At 38.3% G+C, this 21,266-nt stretch overlaps 1 long non-coding RNA gene across 1 annotated transcript; it reads left to right on the forward strand.

Annotated features, from left to right (window-relative positions):
• The first annotated feature begins 671 nt into the window (after positions 1-671).
• LOC139136104 (uncharacterized) lies at positions 672-9,587 on the forward strand. The gene is made up of 3 exons (XR_011553103.1): positions 672-746; positions 8,543-8,704; positions 9,504-9,587. It is a non-coding gene; the product is annotated as an uncharacterized lncRNA (long non-coding RNA).
• Positions 9,588-21,266: the final 11,679 nt, after the last annotated feature.

Here is a 21,266-nt window from a genome sequence, read left to right on the forward strand (position 1 = left end):
GCAAAGATGATCCAATGAGCAGTCACGTGATGATTTTCGACTCTGAAATCAGAAAAAAATTAATAACTACACGTCTTGACCGGTTATTTTATTTTCTTGTTTTTCAGTAATCAGTAATAGGGAGACTCAACGATGTCTTCGAGTTTCATCAACAAAGCCGAACGCTTCAGTTTGGAGGACTCAAACTCGGGTGGCAATTGTTCGAGTAAAGTGAGATGTCAACCATTATCTCTGTTGTGCTCTTCTTCGTCTGCGTTGGATTAGCAGCAGCTCTCAGTGAGTGTCATCTTTCCTTTTCTTCGCGATGTTTGCCTTACATTGGTGATTGAGGACGCGACCGTGCGTTCCTGAGGCCGGCCCGAATTCGCGAAGAGGGCGCAGTACCAACTTGAAGAGGGGGATGATACGTTATTCTATATGTCGAACAACAACAGAGACTTGGAGAAGGGTGTTTTTGATTCCTTCATGCGCCGATTCTTTATCACTGAAATTGACGAAAAGTACAATTATTTACACATAATACCTACATGGAATTTCGGGATATTATCTGGTTATTAGAAGAAGGAAAAGGTTTAAGACAAACTCAGCTATATTTTTGAGCAAGAGTGATATTTCATACTTATTAAAGCCGTACTGTTTTTTTGTATCATTTATAGTTGTCATCATTTTGAAAAACGACCAGAGCTCAGAACCCGTGAGTGGTGGCGACAACGAGTATTGTTTGACTGCTCACTGCGCCATGATGGGTAAGGTCATTGACCGCATGCGATGCACGCTCACGCGCTCGCCTCTTCGTTGTTTGAAGTTCGTTATAGGCTTATTGGAGCGCAAATAATAGATCAATGTTTTTGAACAATATTTGCACCTTGAGATTTTCCCTTAATTGTACCGTCTACAACCTATATCTAATAGCAACGTCCCCATAATTTACGCTTTTTACAATGCTATAAAAGACAGCGATATCACTGAGCTTTGACCATTTTTCGCTATTTTTCGTTGCTTGTATCAACATGCGATATCCTTTTCTACCGTACCTTGTCTACGCCCGGCAGAGCATGCTCATTAGTTTGGCAATCGATTGCCACCATAGACTATACATGTGTAATAACCATGATTTTATGGCTGACGAATCAATTCAGAACTACGATCGATTGACACTATTAACTACACTGCAAATTTTTCTGGTTTGCCGGCCAGCTAAATTCAAGCCAAAAATAAACTGGCTTGTTTGTCAGTAAACGGATTGTTTCGAGTTGTGAATTTTGGCTTATATTTGGCTTTCTGGCATGCCAAGTCTGGTTTCTGTGCATGCCAGTTTTGTTTTTGATACGGTATATATACATGCCAAGCAAAGATCACTTCAGCTTGCCAGTAAGCCAGTTAGTACTGAACAATGGTTTACAGGCAATCCACTCTTATATGAACTAGGCTTGCTAGCAAGCCATGTTTAAGATACTATGGCTTGCCCATATACCAGATAATGCTGAACAGCGGCTTATTTGTAAACCAATACCACACATCTCTGGCTCAACAGTAAGCCAATTCTGGTTCCATCTGGTTTGAAGATAAGCCAATATTACTGCAATGTGGCTTACTGACAAACCAATTTCTGACTAATTCTGGTTTACAAGCAAGCCACTATACGGATTCCTCTGGTTTACCAACAAGCCATTACAAGCTGGCTTGCAGACATACCACTCTAGGGCTTTTGTATGGCTTGCTGACAAACCAGTTCAATATTAGCCATATTGCCGGGGGGGGGGGGGAGGGGAGGGATAATTATTTCTGACCATCCTTCAAATTTAAATTGGATGTCTTCAAATTTTGCAGACACAGAGGAGGATTATCATCCCATGGAATGGCCTATTGGGTCCTCTATGTGATGGAGCTACACAAAGCAGGACTGTAAAATATCTGAAACACAAACAACAGCTGAAATAGTCAGAAATCCTGCATGCAAGCTACATTAAAAAAACAACAATCAATCATCAAAATTAATTTCACATTAACATTTATTGCAATTTACAAGAAATGAAACAGCAATTGTTGCAACATAATTAAATCTAATACTTACAAGGGTATACTCACTGAAAATGATATTCTTATGAACGCCTTAATGTTATAAAGTTTACCTCATGCATCTGATGCAAAATTACTAGCTGTTTCACCGGGAAATCCCCTGTGCATTACAGACCACTCATAATTGTCAGCATATTTAGTTCACATCCCAGCTTTGTCAAGCCAGAAGTACTCTACAAATTGACAAGTTCCTTTCAGACATCTGATGTAATTAAAACTTTGGAACCCTAGATAACTAAGCAAACCCAGTATAACATTGTCTCTTTCCATGCTGCAGAATATTACACCTTCAAGAAACAACACAGACTGCTTTCTCCTTCATAGACGAGCATACATAGAAAGGGCTGCTGCTTTGCATCTCTTCCTCAGAGTTTTCCAGTATCCTGGAATATAAAAGATGTACACATTTAAAATTTGAGGCACAAGATTAGATCATGGTAAAACACTCAGTGCCAAGCTACTAGTACAATGAGGGCAAGGCGTATCTACTGGTATATTTAGGGAATTTGTACAATATTGGAATGTTCATTGGTAGCATTCTAAATTAGAGTCATGTTCTTAAACACATATTTGACTGCAGGTACACTATTATCAAGTCTTTCTTGTTGCACCAATAATCTGATATGACTACTCAGGGTAAAGTATCTTAGCATGAAAAAGATAGCTCTTACAAGTTATTGTCAATGTCATAGGCCTTGCTGCATCACTGCACTGGCAAAAAATGTGTAAAACTATGGTTTGACTGTCATGATAATGAATTTCAAATCCAGAATATCAAAATGAATATATTACAAGGCAAGATATATTAGAGTCACTGTGCAATGTGCTTTTGAGACTTGCAAAGTTGGAAAGACTTTGAGAAAGCATTTTATCACTCTGGCTATGCAACAGCCATCATAGTGAAAATACGAGTGACGTAATGACCGTGTCACCACTTGTCTTCGACTCGTGGTGACACGGTCATTACGTCACTCGTATTTTCCTTCGCTGAACGAAGAAAAATATTAGGGAATAATATCTAATTATCTTGAAACAAATTGACAAATGCAGATTTGACATGGCCATGTCCTTGTAGAACATCCTAGCACAGCTTTGACGAGCACTCTGTGTACCACCCATGTACCTGACAACACTAGCAGGGATAATTTTATACACATCCCTGATATAGGAATGTGTGCTGTAGGTATGTGACGTGCCTAGCACTATATGCATGTACCAGAAGAGCTGTTCACCCCCTGTACCAGGACCTGTGTTCAGCATTTGAGGCACAGTAATGAACACATCCACATACCAGCTAGCCCTGTTGAAATTTTCAGCCCCTTTTTACCCTGGTCATATAAAAGCTTACCTCCCTGTACCAGCCTTATTGTAAACACACAGTGCAATTCTGCCTATGCAGACATTCATGTACCAGTTATGTTGGAATTTCCCTATTACAGAAGTGTACACATTGCTTCTACAGGGATGATTTCGAAGCAAATTTTCAAGCTCATTTTTTCAAACCCATGTTACATGTACTATTTGCAAAACTATTGTACAGGACTGTTGACACACTAGGTACATGGATGTGAAATACAGCTGTGCTACTTATTTTTCTGACTATACTATACTGGGATATTATTTTATTTATATTTTAATAGCTGGTAGTCTCTGTAGCTTCTCAGAGCTGGTACAGGTATGTGCACATCCCTGAACCAGCCCTCAGAATGTAACAGGGCTGTGAGAGATTTCCAGTGTAGGGTTACACGGACTTTGTTGTACTGAATCAGACAGAAATTATAAATCCAGCATGATGAAAACTCCATCAGCTGTAGCCATTGGCAATTTCCAAGTAGTTTTGTTGTGTGTATATACTGTAATTTCTTGTTCTACTTCTTAAGGCATGATGAATGTCTAACATACATTATCAATCCAGTTCATATGTGTATAGCATGGTTATTGTTAAAAATCTAATATCAGTCTGGAATAGAATTCATTTGTCAACAATAACAATGGTTGTTAAGCATGTACACAGTACATTGTCAAGTAGAACACTGGTATTCAAGAGACTGTTATATAGCTGTCAAAACTGTGCAGTTTGTACACACAACAATGAAGATTGAAAATTGCTAAAACTTACAGCTAATGTCAGAGCAAACTAGTCAAGGCACATTATGTGCCTTGACTAGTTTGTACTGAATCACAGTAACAAATTTTTTCAACAAGCAATACTTACGTCACAATTGTTACCATTTTTCCAACTGCAGTTTTTCCACCAAAGACACTCTTGAGAACCAAAAATGTTTGATGCCTGTTTAAAAATAAGGAAATGGCAAATTATGTTTTGATACAACAGACTAAGATTCAATATCATAAACTAGGTGCAGCAAGTGGCTCCCCTCTTATGATTGATTATAACAATAAAAAGTTTAAACATGTCTGTCTGTTGTGTGACCACGACAAAGATAATATGTCACAGATATGTACATTGTAATAACAGCTGAAATTAAAAAAAAACCCAAAGTGTTAGTGTAATATGTGGAAATATGAGGAACATGCATGCCTGATTTAATTATTATCACATGCACATAACGATACTTGATCACCTTTCATATTCGTTCTTTGAATTCCATATCTGAGGGCAGTCTTCATTCTGCTTACACATTGTACTCAGAGAATCCATTGTTAATTTGTGGAGCTGAAGGCATTTTCTGTATCAAGTATATTATGTCCTGGACAATCTGTTGAAAAAGAAACAAATAATTATCTATTACCCGTAAGTGGAAGTCAAAAGTCACATTTGTACAGGAAGTTATTTGCTGAAAATGAATCACTTTAATCTTTACTTGTCGTGAGTGACAAGATGGCTCACAAAATTTGTGTAAGCAATGTTGAAGGACCCAAGTTCAAATCATGCTGTGGAAACATAAATTTGCCTTGAATAACAGAATCAACCATTACATCATTTTGGCCAAAGGATTTGTGAGGTATGTGTCTGTATTAAATCATCTAAGTTGCCAGTTTGAGGTTATTATCAACATAAACAAGAAATATCGTCCATGAAACAGTCTATGTTTGTTATTGAAAGAATGGCATGAGGATATCTGCAAATAAGCTGTGGCAAGTCAGTTTGCCTGAAAATCACACAGAAAGGTAGCGTGAAACAAATGTGCAGTTTTACTCACATTTTCTGGTAAAATGGGCATCTCTTTACTGTGGCAATAGCTCTTGTTGCAGCTATTTGTTGGTGTCTCCGTCCTATACACAATAATGACAAAGGGTTATTAAATGCAATTTTCCTGTGAACTGATGGATGACAAATTTTAAATGATTGCCATCTTTCCGTTCAGGATGGACAATGGCAAGGGGTTATTAAATGTACAGCGGACTACGGACGACGTACACCATGATCCACCTCTCAGAATAACCCTGCGTACAGTTATAGTTACACGGCCTCCGCCACAGCCCTGCAAAGGTCTATATACCCGGTAGATAACTGGGGTCTCTGCGGTCCGGATGAGGACCGCAATGAAAACGTGGTCTGTTTGGCCAAAATTCAGCTCTATCGGGGCAAAATCCTTTCCCAGCCTACCTTTACCTCCTTACCGACCCAAGGAAAGATGCGATTAACTTCTAACATCCAAAACCGCTCGTTTTCTGAAACATAACGTACTCGACAAGTTGTTTACCCAAGGAGATCGCCATTTGGAATCTCGCCAGTTATCTCCATAGACCGTTGCAGGGCTGTGATGGAGGCCGTATAACGCCGGGAACACACAGACCTGTACGCAGGGCTATACTCAGGGCTACTCTTAGAAAAGCTCCTCGTCGCTGACCAGCTGACACAGTGGAAACGCATTTGATTATTCACCGTGCACGGACGATTTCGGGGAAACACATTCATTCGCGGTGGTGAAAAGCCATACAAACACGATAACATACAAAATGGACAAACACACATCAGTTCAGCCTGATGAAATGAAATTGAAGGCTAATTTGTTACATCCTTGGCAATGTCATTAATGAGCAGTGCTATCAATTTTCGCTGGTGGTGCACCCGTCCATGGTCATGGTGTAGCGGTATAATGTCAAAGAAATTTTCAGTTTTTCCAACAATACTCAAACGCATGTATGTTACTTAAAAATGGTTCAAGCTAACCGATATGCTTTGAGGAAAAAACAAGCCCGGTTTAAATCAATGACTTTGCAAATCGTCCACGGAATATGCAAAAACAAGCTTACGTTGATTTGTGGCTGCTGTGCATTCCAAGACGTCGGTTGCAACCTGCATCATGACCCGTGTATATGTGGTGGCGAATAGCTATCGTTGAGGTACATAACCAGTTCTTGCTTGCGAAGTAATTCTTCATCGCTGACGGAAGCCATTACTGTCGACTTGTGCCGGAGTACTGAATCGTAAGCGCTGATACGATCGTCAATAACGCCTCGGCATGCTCGGCTACGGTGCGAAGGCCAGTGGAATTCAGAATTTTCGCGCCCAGCACAGCAGTATTAATACGCAACTGCCTAAAGTGAAGGGATGGGGATTCCACTACCCAGTGGTCCCTTTAAGATTACGATTAACCAACAAGTACTATAATTCTTACATATGTCACGGAGATATAATATCTATAACGAAGTTTAAACATTGGCTTGATGAATCATTGTGTAAAATTGAACTATTTTAAAGTGTAATGTTACAAAGGGTGAAACGACGGTCAAAGGTTAAGGACTTCCTCCTTGTACGCTGTTTTGGTAATTTGAACCACAGTCCCTGTGTTTGAACGGCCGTCTGAATATCAGTTGCGTTTGCTATGGCTTGTGTATATTTTTGGCGCATTCAGGGGCATAGAACATCCATTTCAAACATGTCCTTATTAATAAAATGCGTCGGACTTATCCCAGGATCAAGGCTGTGGCCTGGCAAAAATTAAGGATATGCCTACAATCCGGGCCTACAGAATATATAATAGCATTGATCGCGATTTCAGGTTTGTTACTACAGCACGCGCGCATTCGGCCAAAGTTTGTTGTTGGATGCGTGACTCACGGTTGTGGTAGCTTAAGTCTGAGCCATTAATTATAGTGGGTTTTTACTTTCGTCGTTGTCTTGGGAAATGTTGACAATCCGACGTATAGGCCCTACATTTATTTTTGCATGTTAGGCCTAATGAAAGAAAAATGACGTCATTTGAGATCAACGTTTTTTATTGTCAATTAATTCCTTCAATTTGTTTTGATATTTATGTGCCCACAGACTTCAAGCAAGTCCATGTCTTTTGTTCAATTGAAAACTTCACAAAATTGTATCGCCCAAAATTAAAGCTTATCAGTCTGTTGCACTGAATGCGCATGGTCCTCCCTATCGTGCGAAAGGGCTGTCAAGTCGTGACGTGATGTCAAAAATTCTGGTTTAGAAATTAACCAGTGACTGATGATGACAATGGCTTGAAAACAGACCGATTAATTTCTTAAAGTTGAATGGTTTAAACTCAAACCATGCCCACAAAGTTGCCACTTGTGGTTGGCTTAAAGATGAGCCAATGAATTTGTCGGTATAGCCTATAAACAAACCAACGATGCCAGTGGCTCAAATTTAAACCGATGAATTATATTGTCACTGGCTTAAAAAGAAGCCATTCGGCTTAAATTTATACCATGACGGGCTTGATAATAAGCCACCAATGCATTGGTATGAATACACGCCATCCATACTCTGTGTGGTGGCGTGACTTCAAACCATAAAAACCTTAGTGGATTTCGGGCAAACCGATATTTTTCAAACATATACACACTGGTTCACCCGCAAGCCACCTACAAACCAAGTGGTTATATTTCAAGCCAGAAGAATTTGCAGTGCTAGCCCACAACAGACAGGAGGATACTGGAAATAAGGCCACATGTTGAAAACCTAAATACTTTGTATATTATCATATGATGATAGCCTATCATGCTTTTGGTAGTCACACGGGAAACTACATTGTGTACATAGAACAGATGTACCGAATAAATAAGTAGAGCTATAGGGTATAGCAGCTATAAAGCCGAAGTAATTATGTTTCTTTTATGTCCGCGTGCGTAGGTTGTTAGAGTAGAGTTTTTTTATCAGAAAAGAAAACAGTGTATTTGAATAATATTGGTCAAGACTTTACCGCTCAGCTTTTCTTCAGATCTTCCTACAGATCTTGGTTTACAAATTTTGTAAAATGAAAAACACTTGATCAATGTACACATCGTTACCTCACAGAAGTGAAAAAGACGTTTCTGCTTTATTCTCTAATCCATTATGGACATTCACAATTCTCCGAGTGCCTAAAAAATGATGGAACTAACACAAAGTCATTACTAACATTTGCAAATCCACCAAACCTGTGTACATTTACATGATGTTTGCCCATTTCTTGCTTAAGGGATATTTTTTTCAAAATATTTTTTCCGGTTTAAAAACTGTTCAATATCCCAATGATGTACACACTGTATATAGCTGGTGCAATGGCTGGACGAATGAACATGGCAGTTGACCCCTGCGATGACTTCTTTGAATTTTCTTGCGGAAGATGGAAGAAAAGGACGGTCATACCTGACGACAGGTCTGGGGTCGTGACAGTTGCCGAGTTGATGTATGATCTACATGTTATGCTGAAAGGTAGGTATATCCTTGTTCGAGAGCTTTATTATTTCCTTTGATTTTTTTCTGTAAATGTTGACAGCTTGCGACATGGCAGGGCGGATGAATGTTAAAGTTGACACGTGATATGACTTCTGTGAGATTTCCTACAGTTCTTGGCTCAGAAAAACCGTCGTTTCTGAAGATCGCTTGAGATCTGACACGTTTCCGACGCTTCGTGATGACGTCGACATAAATCTGAAATGCCCTTACAGAGGTTGCTATGGGAACAATCAGGGTATAATGGAATTAGGTTTATGTACCATTTCGATCCTCCATGTAATGTATCAGATCAGTGTTTACCTACCTGTTGTTTTTAAAATCACCAGAATTTGACCGCTTCGATGTAAACTACAACTTTTTCGCCTATAAGCTGTAACCACATTGTCTTAATATTTTGTTATCTGTAAGATGGCTGACTACTTACTGTGAGGGACGGCAAAAAAAATGTCATTTTCTCAATACTTATGTATGCTTTATTACTGTATGCAGCAGTGAGTGTACATGACATGTTAGATAAATGGGTTGTGCAATTTTTACGTTTTTTGCTATAACCTGTTAAAATTCATCATACCCGTTGTTTTTGTTCAGCTCACATCGCTTTATGATAAAATTCATTTTCCTTGTTTCTGTCTTACAACTCACACATTTCATCGACAAGAGATCACACTAAGGATAACGAAAAAGTTTGTGCATCGCTTTCATCGTCAAATGAAACATCCATACATAACTGCTACCTCATCGATTCTCATCAATTCCCTCCCCATTATGATTTCAGATCTGATTGATCAACAGATCAACGACGATGATCTCGAACCTGTGAAGAATGTAAAGAAATATTACCAAGCATGTACAGACCTTGGTAAGTGTGCTTGTCTTACGCCGTCAACGGCAGGCGACCCCTGTCATGTTCCCGTTTATGGCCGATCTTGATTTTGTACACAACCCAATCCAGGCGGTGTCTTCACCGTTTTTAATCTATCTCCAGTTTCCCTCGATGTAAAATTGTTTTCACAAGGAACACTGTAAAGTTTGTTAACTGAACGAGTGATGCTGACAGGTTGACAATATTTGTGTATCATCACAAGTTGCGCAATACATGTATCTCTTACTTTAGCTCTTCTATTAAGTAGCGTCATGCTCATAGTTAGGGGAATTACAAGTTGAGGTACAATAGTATTGCCTTCAGCAACTAAAGCTGACACATCGAGATGTAGATTGTAGTACAACTTTAAATCTTTATTCAAGATGACAACCACAACATGCCAGGTCTTTGAGATAATATATGTGCAGGGGAGGGCGTTACAGTAGCTATCGGTGTTTTCAAAGCAATATTTGTCAAGCCAAGGCTGTCAAGTTGCCCTCATGAAAAGCCCACTAGTGGTTACTAGCCAATGTCCACTTCTTCTCTCGAACATAGAACAGTTGATATATTTATATGATACACTTGGGTAGTACATGTAAACACATTTTCAAAATCCATACACCTTTATTTGCTCATGCGTCTACATCAGACTCCATAGAGGAACGGGGCTCTCAACCTTTGGTAGATCTGATGGTGAACCTTGGTGGCTGGCCCGTGCTCGGCAATAACTCTGGTGGAAATTGGAATGAGAGTGCCTTTGATCTGGAAGACCAGCTAGCATTGGTGCGTGGTGAATATGGAAAGAGCGTGATATACGATGCCTTTGTCGACACTGACGGTGATGACTCCACAAAGTACATGCTGAAGGCAAGGTGGCATTTTTCATCAAGCATGAACTCCCCTTTTCGGTCACATTACATTTGACGACGGTAACAATTTTCGCTTCAAGCAATGTTTGAGGTACATTTTTGCTGCGTGTTTTGCCTTTTTTCGTGCACATACTTGTAAAATGATGTCATTGAAGAACAGGTCTAAAGTTTTTTTGTAGATTCAGATACAATTACATTATAAGCAGTAAGCAATATGGAAAGCCATGGGTCTAACTAATATCATGTTGTCATGAGTATTAACAAGTTAGGATGTGCATTTAACATATTGTTTAAAGGATTTCCAATGTTGTCTTAGACATTACCAGGGTAGCCCTAGGCATTTAACATGTTGTGCTAAGCATTCAATATGTTGTCCTAGGCATTTAATATGTTATCTTAGGCATTTACCATATTGCTCTAGGCATGCCCTAGCCATTTACCATGATGTCTTAGGCATTTAATAAGTTGTCCTAGGCATTTACCACATTTCTCTAGCCAATCAACTAGTTGTCCTAGGCATTCAATATGTTGTCCTAGGCATTCGATATTTGTCCTCGGCATTTAAATCCGATGTCGAGATGTTAGACGGGTCGGTATTACGGCAGCTCCCTCAGTGAGAGAAGTACCGCAGCGAAAGGTCCGTAATACGATTTTAATCAGATCGAGCCTAGCCTAGCTCGAACAACAAATATAAGGGCCTAGCGTAACACCGAGCACGCACCTGTGGCTACACGCAGGGAAAACAACTTGAAATGACAAAGCCTAACCAAAGGCTAACCTCCGATACTTTGTCAGGTAGGATAATTGGATCTTGCGTTACGTTTCACATGGAAGGTAATTAAAATATTAGAACATCGAAGTCAAACTGCAGGCCAATGGAACTTGTAGTGTGCTGTGTCATTGTTTTATAGGGGCTGCGTAAATACATAGGACAACATATTAAATGCCAAGGACAACCTATTGAATGCCTAAAACGACATGATAAATGCGTAGGACAAAATACGGAATGCATAGGATAATATATTAAATTTTTAGGACACTAAGATAAATACCTAGGAAAACATAGTAAGTGCCTTGGGCAATCTAGTAAACGCTTAACACAACATTGAATGCCAAGGACAACAAATTGGATGCATAAGACAAAATGATAAATGCCTAGGACAACATATTAAGTGCAAAGGACAACGCATTGATTGCGCGGGAAAATAGGTTGAATGTCAAGTACAACATATTAAATGCCTAAGACAATAGATTTAATGCCTAGCACAATTTATTGAATGCGTAACACAACATACTAAATACCTAGCAAAACATATTAAAATGCCTTGGACAATATTTCAAATGTCTAGGGCAACATGCTGAATGCCTAAGACAACATATTGAATGCCAAGAACAACATGCGGAATACCTAGGACACTGAGATAAGAGCCTAGGACAATATATTGAATGCCAAGAACAACATACTGAATACATAGAACAACATATTAAATGACTAGGACAACATGCAGAATGCCTAGGACAATCTGCCAAATGTCCTGGACAATAAGATAAATGCCTAGGACAACATGTTAAATGCCTCGTGCAATATAAAAAAATGCCTAGAACAATAGGGCCTATATCAAATGCCTATGACAACATACTAAAAGCCTTGCACAACATATTAAATGCCTAGGACAACATGAAAAACGCCTAGAACAACATGCTGAATGCAAAGGACAACACTAAATTTCTACGCCAACATTGTGAATGCCTGAAACGATATGTTAAATAAACAACACAGCATGACAATACACATGACAACATGATATTAGACCACTCAAGTCAGTCATGGCTTTCCATAAAAGAACACCAAGCGTATATGGTTTGGTAGCGACCAAAACATACTATAATTTAATATAAATGACAGTTTAGAGCTGTGAATACTTTTAGTTTATCAGAAGATAGCAGGATGAATGAAACCTAAGTAACATATATTATTTTCAACCTGCATCTGTAATCTATGGAGTTCAGACGTACAGTAAGTTTCGGTATCAGAGGACGCGGAGTCAAATAACTCTGACGCGGAACAATAACTTTCGTTGTTATTGGACGCTATTTGACCATTGATCTGAAAACACCTTTACGTCAACACGGGGAAAAGGAGAGATATTTTGAGTTTTTTAACAAAAAAATGATTTCTTAACATTCATTACTTCATGAAGTTAATAGTTGTCAATCTAAAAACTGTGGATTTGAGTGAAATTATGCTGCTTACCTACAATTTCTACCGCGTGCACTGCGGTGTGCGGGTTGAAATTTCGTTCTGTGCGCTCAGCCGACGCGCTGAACGTATCCCCAGTCTGCTCGCGACCGCTCAGTACAGTGCATGACGGGCATCCTAAAAAAAAACGTTTAAATTTTTACTTTTCCCTGGTAAAATTGGACTAATAAAGGTGTATAATAATAAGGTTATTCACAAAATACCGAGATTTATGTCCTCGTACATCGTAGGCTTTGGCATTTACCTCGACGCTACGCATCTCGGACAGTACCTCCGCTGCACGATACAAATTCCGGTATTTCGTGAATAACCTTATATTATTATTAATTTGTACATTAAGTAATTTTAATATATATATATATATATATATATATATATATATATATATATATATATATATATATATATACTATCGTGCGAAAGGCTCGTGCCCAATGGTTTACGGACGATCTATTGGCCGAGCGCCGGATTCTTCGGTCCTTTGAACGGAAGTGGCTTAATTCTAAGCTTGAAATTAACCGGCAGATTTTCATCACTGCTCGTGGCGAGTACAATAGAAAGTTGGATCTGAAGAGAGCAGCATTTCATCGTAGTAAAATCGAAAATGCGAACACCAAGGAACTTTTCAGAGTTGTCGATGACATTTCCGGTTCAAAGAAATCTGCATCGGACATTCTTCCGACTAATTTTAGAATCATCTAAATTACCTTTTGCTTTTTCAAGGTTTTTCGAACAGAAAATAGTACATTTACGTGAAAGATTACAGATTAATGTTCCCTTTACTGTTGAATCGACCACATCTCGGAGTTCACTTTGTATCTTTGATCCTTTGTGTATTGATGATGTAATATCTATTGTTCGTAAAATGCCTGCTAAATCATGTCAGTTAGATCCACTTCCAACACATCTGGTTAAGGCATGCAAGGATGAATTAGCCCCAGTTTTACTTCGTATTGTAAATTCTTCATTTTCCTCTGGTGTTTTTCCTAATATCTGCAAAACAGCTATAGTTCGCCCACTCATTAAAAGAATTGGTCTTGATTGCAATGTAATGAAGAATTATCGTCCTGTATCCAACTGCAGTTTCCTAGACAAGTTTTTGGAGAAATGTGCATTTTTGCGTCTAAATCAATATTTATCTGACAACTCTTTGTACGGTCGTTTTCAGTCTGCTTATCGAGAGTGGCATGGCACCGAAACCGCTCTTGTACGTATGCTCAATGATGTAATGCTATCTCTTGATAAACACCACAATGTTATTTTAGTTTTGTTGGATTTGTCAGCCGCTTTTGACACTATTGATCATGACATCCTCTTAGGCAGGTTGTGTTCTAGGTTTGGTATACAAGGGACTGTTCTAAATTGGTTTGAATCATTTAAAAAAGGTAGAACGCAACAAGTGTCTGTAAAATCTCTAGTGTCGGATAAATGTATTTTGAAATATGGGGTTCCACAGGGATCAGTACTTGGTCCCGTGTTGTTTGCTTTGTACATGACTCCGATTGAAGACATCATCACACGTCATGGCCTAAATACTGTAATATATGCAGACGATTCAGGGTTGTATATTGCGTGCGACATCCTAGCCAGCTCTGTCGTTGTTGCACGTGTAGAGGCTTGTGTGGATGAAATTCGTAATTGGATGATGGCTAACAAGTTAGCTCTGAATGATGGAAAAACCGAGGTGGTTTGGTTTAGACCTCGTACTACTAGTAGTACAGCTAGATTACAGTCCACTTCCATGAATGTACGTGTAGGTGAGGCCATGATTTCACCATCAACTACTGTGCGTGATCTTGGTGTGATGCTAGACTCTTTCGGACTCATGGATGAACATATTCGTCATGTTTGTAAAGTCGCATCTAATTCACTTTGGAGGAAAGGTAAGATTCGCAAATTATTAGACCAGTCTTCTACTGAAAAGTTGGTACATGCATTTGTTTCATCAAAGTTAGATTACTGTAATAGCTTATTTTATGGTGTACCTGCATACAAATTAAGCAAACTTCAACACATCCAGAATTCTGCTGCTCGGTTGGTAACCAGGCGGAAGTTCAGCAGTCATATTACACCCATACTTAAGGAATTACACTGGCTTCCAATTGAACACCGTGTACGTTTTAAAATCTTGTGTCTTATTTTTAAAGTAATTCATTGTAAATCAGCGCCATCATACCTAGCAGAACTTTTAAGTATTGAATGTCCAGTTCGTAATACAAGAAACAGTGCAGGTGTTAGACTCTGTCCGTTTTCAATCAAAGATCATGGAAAGCAACCTTCAAAAATATATGGTGACAGGGCTTTTAGCGTTTACTCACCTAAACTTTGGAATAGTCTGCCAATTAAGCTCCGGATCGTCAAGGAATTTGTTTTATTTAAGAAATCTTTGAAAACTTTTATTTTTCGCGACTGCTACTGCTTATACTAGACTGTGTGATTTTTAAAGTGTATGGTTTTAGTCTATTATGCCAGTTCACATTTTTTTTTCTGATGATCTTAAATTTAATTTTTTTAATTTAATTTCTTTCTGAATCGTTTGAATTTGATTGTTACACTTTCATTTTACTATTTTAATTTATATTTTTAATTTTTACTGTACTGTACAGACCGCTGAGACAGTTTTGTGTAGTGGTCTTTAAACAATAAATTATTATTATTATTATTATATATATATATGTTAACACTATGTTTAGAGAAGTTACAACCCCTCAACAATCTAATCTGTCAAGTTTGACAAGTTTACACATTATTTAGCAGAATGTTTTCCCTGAAACCAATTTACCTACACCAGGTAGAATATATTATTCATATATGGTCGTTTGAGTAGTGTAATGTACAGTGAATATATACCAGAGCAACATGTGTAAAAGGTAAAAGAAAAGATACAGATAATGAGTAAGTGAGTACAATGCATATTCCGATTACTAGGTGCTAAATAAAATGAACGTGTATCACACATTTCTCGACCTTCAACCTATAATATGTCGCGTCATAATTGCAAGCATTTCGATTTATCGCTTTCAGCTCGATCTGCCTGGCCTTGCTCTTCCTATAAACCATTTTTATTTGGAAGATGGTGGTGACAACAAGGTGAGATTCAACATGGACTGTTCAGTTTTTCCACATCTTTAACGTTGTATATCTGCAAGTATGATAAGAGAAGTCCTCACATTGATTGTATTCACAGTTGTTTCCTACAGTTTAATAGTCGCGCCAGCGGCTTACTGACTACGCATGCGCTTATTCATAATATACTATGCGAGTAACCGGAAGTGTACCCTTCTTTCACGGGCGCCGCCATGTTTTTTTTTTTTGAGTACTCGTAAATAAACAAAAACGAAACAAATTACTATTATATAACATGCCTTTTATAAAATATACCTCTTTTATTAGCCAGTAAACGTTATTATGCACATTGTCGCTGATACAAAATATCGTTAATATAGATAAAGAGAGAAAACTGTCGTGCATATGAACGGGAGCATACGCAAAGAATGCTGGGATTGAATTATAGAAGAGCGCCCCCTGTCAATAATTAGATTCAAAAATTGCCAGTTTTTAGACGGAACGCTATAGTTTTCAGCTTGCAAGTGGAAGGTGGGCAGTGTGGTTACCATTGCAATGATAATGATTGCATATACGTCCCTTGTTCATCGCAATAGGCTGTTATCATTGTAAAAATTGCCAATTTTTGTCCAAAATTTTTACACGCTACAGAAAATCTATACCTGCCCTGCTGCAGGGATTGACGTCGTGTACGTACGTGAACTGCTTTCGTCAGAGGGAAACTGGGCATACCGGTAGTTGTCATATAAACGTTTATGAAGTAACAATTACAGTTTATCATGAATCAATACAAATAACATTGCCAATCTTTAATAACCCCAGGCACGACACCAAGGGCTGAGCCCTATATAATATTATGCAATGCAAATACAGCGAAATTCATAGCTCTCAGCTTATCTTTCCAAATTCAAGTCCGTCTATAGTTGCTGTCTTCTTTTAAGACGTCGACAGTGTTAAGATGTTACGATTTCAGGTTTCAGTGTATGCTTGCAACAGTTTTTAGCGCCAAATATAGAATTTGTATAATTAATGAGTAATGACTGGCTCAAGAATAGATTGGTTTAATTCCCCTTTAGTATCTGCAAGCGTATCTGGAGTACATGACGACTATAGCAACCATGTTGGGTGCAGACCCTGATGTTGCAGCTGAAGACTTCAATGATATGATAGAGTTTGAGATCAAACTTGCTAATGTGAGTTTATAGTCAATAGGATTTGCAACACTACATCACCAGCTAGCTGCTCAGATTTTTTCTTCTTCGTCTTTCCTTATGATTTGTCTCTGTCCGTCGGTCGGTCGATGAGTCAGAACGTCAATCTGTCTGTCTGTCTGTCTGTCTGTCTGTCTGTCTGTCTGTCTATCAGTCTGTCTGTCTTGTTGTTTTGGGGCAACTGCCATGTCTCTTTTTCTGTTTATCAACTTTGTAACTAACCTTCTCATTTACGATTAAGCGTGTTTGTTCGTCCAATCTTCCCCTATGTGGCACTTTTCCTCAGTAAACATGTGTTGTTGTATGTATGTATGTATGTATGTATGTATGTATGTATGTATGTATGTATGTATGTATGTGTGTATGTATGTATTTGGGTTTGTGATCGGATGGGTGGGTAGGTAGGTAGGTAGTAACTAGCACATATGCATGCATGCAGGGGGAGGATAGAGGGATGATATGGACGGGTGGATTTAGGGTTGGATGGATTTATTGATTGGCTGGTGTTGATTGGTTTTTAGTATTCTTGCACCTACTTAAACACATCCCGACTTCATTTTGTTGTCAGTTGCCCACGCCAGGAGATCAACAACTTGCATTGAAGAACAAGATGTCCATTGCTGAACTACAGTACAATATGGCAGGGGTAATATATTGGACACTGATTATGGACAACCCAATCAAAGAAAATATATTTACCTTTTATATTATTTAATTTTCACCATCACAAAGTGAATTCACTTTTCAAAGAAATAAGCCGGCCATTTTACAGAGGTATGCGTTGGCCACTTGGCATCAGGCAATCGAGGTATGGCCAACACTGTCAGGTGCATTTATCAGCTAGGCAGTAATATGCGATATTACTTCCTCATAGAGGAATCAAATCTACGAAAGTGTAAACATTATCTAGCAGGAGGCCATGCGTAGTCAAAACAACAACACCTGATCAACACTCACTACGTCTGCTATATTTGGCTACACACCAGCAATCCGAGTTGTAAATTTGTACATAGTTCCGCCGCAATAAGTTTGGGGTTTTGAGAAAACAATATCATATTTATTAACATTGCATGTTTGTAAGTTCAAAAATTTGTAAATTCAAAAAAGCCTTATTATTGACAGCAGGTGATACGTTTTAGACGGTTAGCAGGCTGTGCGTGGATACGTGTGGCTGTGTTGTTTTGTCTATGTTGATCGCCTGCCAGACAATGTTTGAAATTTTGTAGAGTTGATTTCTTTATAATTGACATATACCGCCTAGCTGAGAGTTACGCTTCGCAGTGTTGACAACACCTCAAGTTAGATAAGATGTGTAGTTCGTCTAATGCCAACGGGTCAACGAAAACCACTGTAGAGGCTTCCCTTCAAGCGAACATCAAACTTTGTATAATAGCGAGCGCAGCGAGAGCGGCCGAAGGCCGCTCGCGAAGCGAGCGTTGAGACTAACGTGTGTACACGAAATTTAGAGTGGAATCTCTAGATACCTACGAGTTTGAAAAGAGAGCACTTCCATGGAGGCGGCCATTTTGAATACTTATACACGGATTGCGTGAAATTAAAGATATCATCTACCAAAAATCCTACTCAACAATGTGTATTTCTGACAAAAGAATCTGTCTATTTCAAAGAAAGTGTGAAATTTGGTTTAAAAATTACTATTTTCGATCACTTTTGAAGGCCCGGTTCGGTCATCACTAGGCATCGCCATTTTGAAACAAGCCTACTCTCGCGAGAACGAACGGCTAACTCACGCGAGAATTAAAAATCGTGTGCTTGAGAGCTACCGACGTCGCCACGGGAATATCAAGTACGTGTTTTACATTTGACTGCCTCTTTTCCCGCCCCTGTTTAATATAATAAACTGATCGGAATCATATAATTTACCAGTTTTAAATAATTTTCGTTAGTGAACTTGGCTTTTCCGAGTTAAATTGCTATAAATGTTATTCTAGAAAACAACTGACAACAATTCAACCTCAATGGCCAAGATATGCATCATCTAAAACACAGAAATTAAATCATAGCATGCTATTACCTGAAAACATCAATGACAATATACCCTACGCTGCGCTAGCTCTCAGGTCAGACCTGTTACATATAATCTTAAGTGTAAGTTGGTAACTTTCCGAATTTTGTCAGATTCAAATTGAATTGAATTCTCCTGAAAGTATCAAATGCAGTTGTCTGTTACTGGAAGTCACAAATGGCAGAAACATGATACAGGTGCACAAGTATGCAGCGACGTCAAAAAGTTAAGACTCCTCTACAGAAAGACAAACGCCTCATATTGTCTTTTACAGTTTGATTGGCTCGATTTCTTCCGTCAGTTAGGAGCCAGCTGGTCCGAAGATCTCCAGGACAGTGAAGTGATATATGTCTATCAACCACTATATGTCAGGGAAATTGTTAAAGTTGTTCAGAACACAACAAAGAGGTATTAGTGATCATTTGTTTTTTTTTTTACGGGGAGGGTCGATGGAACTTTAGCGACAAATGAAATTCAAAAAGTGACCATCTCAAAATTAAGTTTCAAAAATTTGAACCCCGCCAAATTCATCAATAGTAAAAATATGACCCCAAAGTTTTTCATCAGATTTGATTCGTTAACCCTTTGCAGCCAATGACCCTGGAGAGAAAAAATTGGCCGTGTTTTTCAAGAAAACTAGTAATCCTCCCCAATGTTCATGCACAAGGAAGAGTACCCCCAGATGTCACAGTCCGTATCAATAATATCTTACACCCATGCGGCCACTTTGTGTTGATCAAGGCTACTTGATACAGACAGAAATTCTGCTTGTACAAAGGCAAAACTTGCTCTGTCTGAAGTTGTAAATGAGAGTTTACGATTGGCACCCTGTGTTCAAGATTTAGATACACTAAAGTGGCCACGGGTGTAATTAACGTAAAATTTCTCTTTTGACCTTTGGATTTTCAAAGAATTAAGTTTGACCGTCACAAATAATCACTTTGGTGAAATAGTGTCATATTTGTTTTTCGCATTTGCTATATCAACCATAATATTCTCATCACGTTCATTTTCATAAATTATCGAACATTTTTAAAAGCACAGATTTAGCTAGTTTTGTATGGTAAAACTTATTCAGTTTCCTCACAGACCACAATGTATAGTGAATCAACATTTTCTTGAAATTCCAAAATCAATTTCTTGCACACGCATTGACCTGTATAATTACCCTAGTCTAATAAATTACAATTATATAAATAATCAAGAATCTATACTAGATACATAGATTTACCTAGTATTGTATCCAAAAACAATTATTCATGGTTTCCTCATAAACTACAATGTATAGTGGATCAGCATTTCGGTGAAATTCTAAAATCAATTTTTATCACACAAACATGGACTTGAAATCACCCTAGTGGAATCAAGTGGACTAATATCAATAGTCAAGCATCTATGAATACACAAATTTAGCTAGTTTTGTATGCAAAAAGATTATTCATGGTTTCCTTATAGACTACAATGTGCAGTGTCCTGTGGCTACCCTAGTCTCGTCAAATGCATTAATATCAATAATTTATAAATACACAGACTAAGCTAGTTTTGTATAAAAATATTGAAAGTTTCCTCATAGACTCCAATATATAGTGAATCAACATTTCGTAGAAATTCCAAAATATTTTGGCCGTTACTCCACACAAACATTCGTACAATTTGACCCCTCCACCCAATCATTGATTTGATCCCTTTTAAAGCAGTTTTGTAAAGGTCAACCCCGTGATCTCAATCGACCATCTCCCTTTAAAAAACGAATTCTCCCTTATTTACCAGTCATAAAAATCAACGCTTTCGATATTTACACTTCGAATGATTCATTGACTATGATCAAGAATATGTTCGAGTCAATGAGTAGACAGTATATAACACATTATGAAAATGAAATGCAAAGGAGACTGAACTCTACTTTATTATTCTACCCACAACTTTTTTAAAACGATCAAACACAAGCTTGTATAGGAAATGAAAAGATCGGGAAAATTTTAAGAATTTGCAACTGACTTTGACGCTAAGATTGACGGGCAGCGGGTCCTTATAGTCTACGTTATATCATGCCGAGGTATAGCCCACATTAAGCCCAATATCATCAATTCCTGCAAATCACGGGGAAAATTGTTTAAGTTATGATAATGAAATGTTGGAAAGATGTTAGTTGACTTTGTGGTAAAACTCTGTTTTGCTTCGGAAGTTTTGCATACTTGACAACTCACGACATGTAGAGAGCATTGTAACACAATGACAAAATTA

The sequence above is a fragment of the Ptychodera flava genome, chromosome 7 (assembly GCF_041260155.1).
Source record: "Ptychodera flava strain L36383 chromosome 7, AS_Pfla_20210202, whole genome shotgun sequence".
NCBI lineage: Eukaryota > Metazoa > Hemichordata > Enteropneusta > Ptychoderidae > Ptychodera > Ptychodera flava.